The 7,569-nt window shown below is 40.8% G+C and overlaps 1 pseudogene across 1 annotated transcript; it reads left to right on the top strand.

The window, feature by feature from the left end:
* Nucleotides 1-469: 469 nt before the first annotated feature.
* LOC309352301 (protein MEMO1 pseudogene) lies at nt 470-1,473 on the top strand (annotated as a pseudogene). The gene is made up of 2 exons: nt 470-496; nt 780-1,473. The product of its transcript is annotated as a protein MEMO1 pseudogene (transcript).
* Nucleotides 1,474-7,569: the final 6,096 nt, after the last annotated feature.

Below are 7,569 nucleotides of genomic sequence, written 5' to 3' on the forward strand. Positions count from 1 at the left end.
AATGTGGCACCGATAACTCCATAGCTTCCAACATTCCTTAGGACATCCTAAGGAAAAGTGGGACATTCAAATCAGAAACTGGGACGATGTCTCTAAATCAGGGACGTCCCTGGAAAATAGGGACACTTGGAGGGTCTGCAATTGTAGCGGGGGGTCCTCAATGCTGAAGGAATAGGACTACATTATGTAATAGGCAGTAATGTATGAGGATACCCATGGCAAGAAATAAGTGTGAGCTGGGCTGAATCAAAGTAACCAGTCACAATTCAATGTTCTGCATGTCACTATGCCTCAGAATAGGAAGCACCCATTCATTCACTTCTACATCAGGCTAGGATTATGTACATACACAATGGGAATGTGGTGTAATATAACATTAATTAAACACTGGAATAAATACATTAGTGCCCCTTGGAGCCTCTGAATTGCTGCTTTACCTTTAATTATTTTGTTTTTCAAATATTGGATCATGGTATTTTATTACTGGGATGGTTGTGTAAAGTGACTAATAAGCTTAAAAATAACAATCCTGACTAAAAGCACTGTGTCCAAGTAACTGAGTCCCTTGCCTGCTATAATATATTGTTATGATTTTTAAAAAATATTGCTGCCAGAGATATTAATACCAGACAGATTGAGAAACCTGGTGTTGAAATGATTATAATCCTGATTATAATGATTATTCGCTGTGGGTTGCAACTTTTGCAAAATTCATAGATTCTTCAATAGAATTATTTTTCAATTATTCATATGAAAAGCATTTTCAATTTTTGCCAAAGGGATTGTTTATAACACTTCCTGGGCCTTCCCATCTCGTGCCCCTCTCCTGGTGTGCATTTTCCACTGTGGATATATACAGAACCCCACAATATGATCTGCGAATTGATCAAAAGGTGTATGCAGAACTATGGAAGACTTGGAGTGCATGTCTCTGCAAACAGATGAAAGTGAACACAGCATTTGCCTTACACTGCTAAAGCCATACGGATGAGTTTAACGTTGTTCCTGTGTTGGTTGGAGCACTGAGTCAGACAAAACAACAGGAATTTGGAAAAAATATTCAGCAAATATTTAGCAGATCCTTGTAATCTTTTTGTGGATTCCTCTGACTTCTGTCATTGGGGTCAGTGGTTCAGATACACTTACTATGATGAGCCTCAAGGAGTGATCTATAGGTCCATTGAACACCTACATAAAATGGGTATGAGCATTATAGAGCAGTTCAACCCTGTGTCCTTTAGCAATTGCTTGAAGAAATACCATAAGGCGATATGTGGAAGACATCCCATTGGGGTTTTACTAAATGCTATCACAGAGCTCCAGAAGAATGGAATGAACATGAGCTTCTCATTTTTTGAATTATGCCCAGTCAAGCCAGTGTTGAAACTGGCAAGAAAGCTCAGTGAGTTATGCATCAGAAGTGCTAATGATCTACTGAACTTCTGACTACTCAGGGAAGACACCTGCATACCCAGTGGGTCTCAGCCTTGCCCTTACAAAGATACAGTTCCTGGTCTTTGGGTATACAGTGGTACTTTGGTTCTCAAACTTAATCCATTCCAGAAATCCATTCTAAAACCAAAACATTCCAAAACCAAGGCGCGCTTTCCCATAGAAAGTAATGCAAAACAGATTAATCCGTTCCAGACTTTTAAAACAACCCCTAAAACAGCAATTAAACGTGAATTTTACTATCTAGCAAGACCATTGATCCATAAAATGAAAGCAATAATAAATGTACTGTACTATAAAATAAATAAGGCAGTATTGTAGATGATAAAAATTAAAATTAATTTTTTTCTCTTACCTGCACTGATGATAGTCATTGTTTGGATGGGTGGCTTTTATCTATTTCTGTAGCCACACAATCAATCAATCAATCAATTGATCAATCAATCAATCAATCGATCAATCAATCAATCAGTAGCTGAACTGGGTTCCACACAGTCATAAAAACAAATTAACCAAAAAAGCCACAAAAACAAAAATGCTAAAATAAATAGCAAAAACAAAAGTGCCAAACTTAATCCATTCCTCAAGTCCGTTTGACTTCTGAAATGTTTGAAAACCAAGGTGCAGCTTCTGATTGGTGCAGGCACCCTGAAAACAATAGCTGACAACTGCATCGGACATTCGGCTTCCAAAAAACATTAGAAAACCAGAATACTTACTTTCAGGTTTTCAGCATTTGAGAACCAAGGTGTTTGAGTACCAAGACGTTTGAGAACCAAGGTACCACTGTACTGAACCATCAAACTAATAGAAGTCTTCTTTTTCTAGTAGGTGTAGTCCTTCCTTAGTTACAATTTATTTTAAAACGCTTCCTTGTTTACGACAAGGGAAGGAAGTCTGGTGTCAAAATGTTGTGACTTCCATAAGCCAGCCGCTATAAAGGGATGGTGGCAGACAATCCCCTCGTAGATAAAACATGTAAAAGCATTTACCACATCCCAGGTTTGCACTCTGTAGACCTGCGCACATGTACTCTGCTTTCAGAATAGTTTTGCAAGTTGCAAGCAGACGAGGGTGGAAGCTTTTTAATAAAAATGCATTTGTGAGAGATCCTGTATCAGAAGATAATAAAACTCCAGTATAGTCAATACTATTCATGTTGTACAAGAAATATCTTCTGTTTTAGTTGACAACTTCCTGCGATAGGCATATAGTCACATGAAGGAATTTATTAGAAATGCGGTGGTTGGTTTTGTTTTCACAGCCTTTGCGTCCGTGGAAGACTTTGAAATCTTTGGGTGGAAAAGTCACCAGTACTGTAAATATAAATGAAATTGTTCAGCAAGCACGGTTGACCAAGTAAACATCCTTGTACTGCATTCTGTATGTTGCAACATTGACTCTCAGTTTCATCTGGTATTTTCCATTCCATTGGAGTAGTTGTGTTTTTTTATTTTATTTTTTGAAAAAAGAGTAAGTGCATATATATTCTGCCTCCAGCAAAGAGCAAGTTATACACACAGAAAATCAACAACTCTTCAGGAGAAGAAAGGAAAGCAATTCGAATTTGGCTGTGAGTGGGGAAAGGACATTTAAGATTTGAAAAAACAAAGGTTTGGGAGATGGGTGGATAACATAAAATACATTTTGCTTTGATTCAGCCAAATATTTATTACGTTTTTTGAACAAAGGCTTATAATGATGCTGTAGAAAAATAGCTAAAGAAGCTGAAAACCAAGACCAAACCCAATGAAGACAACCTAAGAGATAAACATAAAAATTTTCTTCAATTTTTCCTTTAGCTGTTCTCCTTTTAATTCGCTTCTCCCGTTATTCCCCTCCTTCGAATCCTTTTTTTCCTTTCTGTCAAATAAAGCATTTTTCTTTCTTCCCTGCACTGCCCATTACCCTGTTTCCTCAATTTACCTTATCTCTATTTTTTTAATTGTATCCAAGTATTCTTTTGTAATTGTAACCAAGTGTTTTTTATAATTGTATCCAGCTAATTTTAAATTGTATCTAGTTTCCCCGCCCTCCTGTAATTGTGTCTTTGCTACTTGCAAATGTGAATCCTTACTGTGACCCTTATGCAATTGGGTCTTTGCAAATGGAATTGACCCCTTTGTATCCTTGTGCCTTATCAGTGTTTTTTTCAACTTCTCAATGATTGTAACTACAGTGATACCTCGGTTTAAGAACAGTCCAGTTTAAGAACGATTTGGTTTACAAACTTTGCAAATCCAGAAATAGTGTCTTGGTTTGAGAACTTTACCTCAGTCTAAGAATGGAATCTGAACGGTGGAAGGGCACCAGTGAGGGGAGGCCTCATTAGGGAAAGCACGCCTCGGTTTAAGAATGGTTTTGGTTTAGGAACGGGCTTCCAGAACGGATTAAGTTCGTAAACTGAGGTACCATTGTAAAGGTAAAGGACCCCTGACAGTTAAGTCCAGTCGTGAACGACTCTGGGGTTGCTGCGCTCATCTCGCATGACTAAGCCGCTTCTGGTGAAACCAGAGCAGTGCATGGAAAGGCCGTTTACCTTCCTGCCGCAGTGGTACCTATTTATCTACTTGCACTGGCATGCTTTCGAACTGCTAGGTTGGCAGGCGCTGGGACTGAGCAACGGGAGCTCACCCCGTCACGGGGATTTGAACCGCCGACCTTCCGATCGGCAAGCCCTAGGCTCAGTGGTTTAGACCACAGCGCCACCCACGTTCCTAGGTACCACTGTACTTGCAACCAAATAAAGGATCTTTGCTTTTAAAAAGCCGCTTGCTTCTTTCTCTCCTTGGTTGGACAATGCCTGTCTACTCCAACTGTAGTGGACCCCTCTGCGGCTCTGGCCCCTAGTTCTAAATGCTTTACATCAGTGAGATATTTGCAGTGTGCAGTTGGGATGGTATCAAGGGATGATTGCTGACCTCTCTAGTTGCTCAGATTGCCCTGGCTTTTATTATTCTCTTGACTCTATCTATATTAGGGATGGGAAGCTGGTGGGCCTCTAAATGTTGCTGGACTCAAATCTTTTCAGCTCCAGCCAACATTGCCAATAGTCAGGGGTGGTGGGTGTTCCAACCCAGCAGCATCACTGATCTGCATGATATTGTATATGGAAAATATAGGCTTTGCTTTCTTGTAATAAAGTTGCATTTCTCTGTCTTCCAGGGACATTTCTTTTTTTTTTTTTTTTGCATGCCTCCAAATTATACTGCACTACAATTTTACTGCAGTAATAACAATAAAAAAGCAAGCACAATAGGAAGCAGACAGTGGCAACTTTCCCTCCTTATGTCTCAGTGAAGTTTGACACTCTTTTGATTCTCCTCAAAACAGCCAATTAGAGACTTTGTTATGCCCGTAGAGAATGTTTCCCTCATAAACTGTCTTCAATATAGCAGCGTAACAAGACTTTCTGCATTCCCTATCATTAATTTATTTTATTCAGTGTAAAAACAAAGATTAAAACAAACTCCCTCAGTGTTCCTATAGATGGTCCGTCAGAGGAATTAAATTTGAATTTGGCATTAATTAATGTTCCAGTATGTGCTCAGTACTTCTTACCCCACACGATACGGAAAGCCTTTTAAGTATTTGTTGGTCTCTGAGGGTTTGCTCTATTTGAAGGCCTTCCACAGCTAAACAGAAACCACAGATCTGGACTTGGCGTAGCTGAAAGTCTGCTGTATTATAAAATGCCCATCCTGGTCCTCTACTGGTTACAGATGTGCCTGCAGGACAAGAACGGATATTTTATAATTCCCAATGTGGAATTATTTATGCCTTGTACGTTGGAGCTGATTCAGACAAGTGCCTTAGCATATGGCGCAGCCCACAAGCCATTTGCTTTTCAGTAGTTCTCACACCATAGGACGCACTCATGAATTGGGCCAAACCCAGTCAAACAGCAGAGATCCCAATGATTGGTCGACAGCTCCTTTTGCCATTATATGCCAGCCTGCATCTGCACAATCCATAATATATTTATATCTCTGATGCAGCCTGGGCACCATTTCAATTTCGTGCTTTTCCGAAGGCTGCAGATGCGCAATTCGACAACGCACAGTGTCAGCAACACATAAATACTCAGGAGGCAGCGAGACCAGCATCCAGAGGCTGCACACCAAATCATGGCACAAAGAGGGAGCTGTGGAAACCTTGCATTGGAAGGAAATGCTGGGGAGCACCATGCCAGGGTTTTCAGATGTGTCATAAGGACTTGTCATTTTAGCAAGGAGAGCACCGCCTTCAGCCGTGGGATGAGCTGATTTTGCAACTGAACGAACAGATGCACATACCAGCAACTCAAGCACCTGCTACAGCCATATGTGTGTGTCTGTGATTTATTTTTATTTTTTCCAAACGTTTTCACAATAACCTTCAAATCAAATGCCTCGTTTCGTAATTTGACTTCCCAGTAGCGTTGCGTCCTTTTTTGGCGTGCGCAAAACCCACCGTGTAAAGCTAGTGCTCGCTGCCAACACTGCCAGGGGCAAACACACGGGGTGTAAAGAAAGCAATAGAAGTTATCAGTCAGAAAATGTTAAAAAAACAAGCGTTTTAAACATTCAGAAATAATTAAAATCAACAATAAGCGAAAACCAGATTAAAGCACATAACAGCTTTACGAGTCAGGAGAAGTTTGCCTGAACTAAAATATGTTCAGCAGGTGCCTTTCCCATTCATAGGCTGGGGGGGGGGTTCTTAAAGGATCGAGGGGGGCTGGCTTACCATTGTTGCAGGGAGGGGAGTTTAGGGGCAACAATGTGTTTCTCCTTCCAACTGACAACAGTGCCCTGAATCTCATATACTGCCCCCCCCCCTTTGGGGCTGCCATTTTGAACCAATTTCAATGCTTCCCCATTTTGACTAATCTGGTGGTGCTGTGGGTTAAACCACAGAGCCTAGGACTTGCTGATCAGAAAGTCGGCGGTTCGAATCCCTGCGACGGGGTGAGCTCCCGTTGCTCAGTCCCTGCTCCTGCCAACCTAGCAGTTCGAAAGCACATCAAAGTGCAAGTAGATAAATAGGTACTGCTCCAGCGGGAAGGTAAATGGAGTTTCCATGTGCTGCTCTGGTTTGCCAGAAGCGGCTTAGTCATGCTGGCCACATGACTTGGAAGCTGTATGCTGGCTCCCTCGGCCAATAAAGCGAGATGAGCGCCACAACCCTAGAGTTGGCCACAACTGGACCTAATGGTCAGTGGTCCCTTTACCTTTTTAATAAACCCCAGCTAAGTTTTCTTGGGCTGTGTTTTTCAGTGTAAATGATTGGAAAAAGCAAATACAGATGGATGTCAGAGTCAGGATTGAAGTATATGCATATACAAGTAAATAAAATATAATATAATGCATCGAACACACACTAAAAGGGAGGAAATGCTTTCATTTCATTTCACTTTTTTTAAAAAAATGGCGTTTTACCAATATCCCAGCAGATGTGTTAATTTAATGCTGCTTGCATAAGTCTGAAGAGACTGGCAACAGAACATAATTAATTGAGTATTGCGCCGTGTAAAGTGGTGCATAGACAAACACGGCTCATTTGTCATGTCCACTTTGCTACATTGAGATTCTGGTCACTGATCTATAGACTTGCTATGGGTGGTTTTTTTCTTTCTCCTTTCCTTGCTCAAGAGACATAGAGAATCGGTTGCATCATTATTCATCTCCTTGACAGCATTCTGTGTATCACATGCATTCAGCACCACCCTTCCACGTATATCTCAGAAGTGCATGCCTTTTAGATATGAACAATATATATATATTTACAAACAAACAAACAAACAAATAATAAATAAATATCCAAAATCAAAATTTACATAAAGCAAACACACTGGGGAATGTAATCACTCCATCCACTGTCTTCTCTGTAGTGGTGCAAGGCAGCTACGGCCAATGGCTTGCCTCTCCAAAAGGGTATGGGAGAATTTGATGCTAATGACAAATACCAAGACATAGGACTACCAGGCTTGCGTGTGAGTCATGGGCAAATTACACCCCTCAGGAGAAACACTTCAATGCCTTCTATATGTGCTGTGTCAAGAAAAATTGGGCATCACATGACAAGACAGAGTCTCCAACAAAGATGAGTTCCCCCCAAGCCCACATTCACCACATG

The sequence above is a fragment of the Podarcis erhardii genome (assembly GCF_964252035.2).
Source record: "Podarcis erhardii genome assembly, chromosome: 11".
NCBI classification, from domain to species: domain Eukaryota; kingdom Metazoa; phylum Chordata; class Lepidosauria; order Squamata; family Lacertidae; genus Podarcis; species Podarcis erhardii.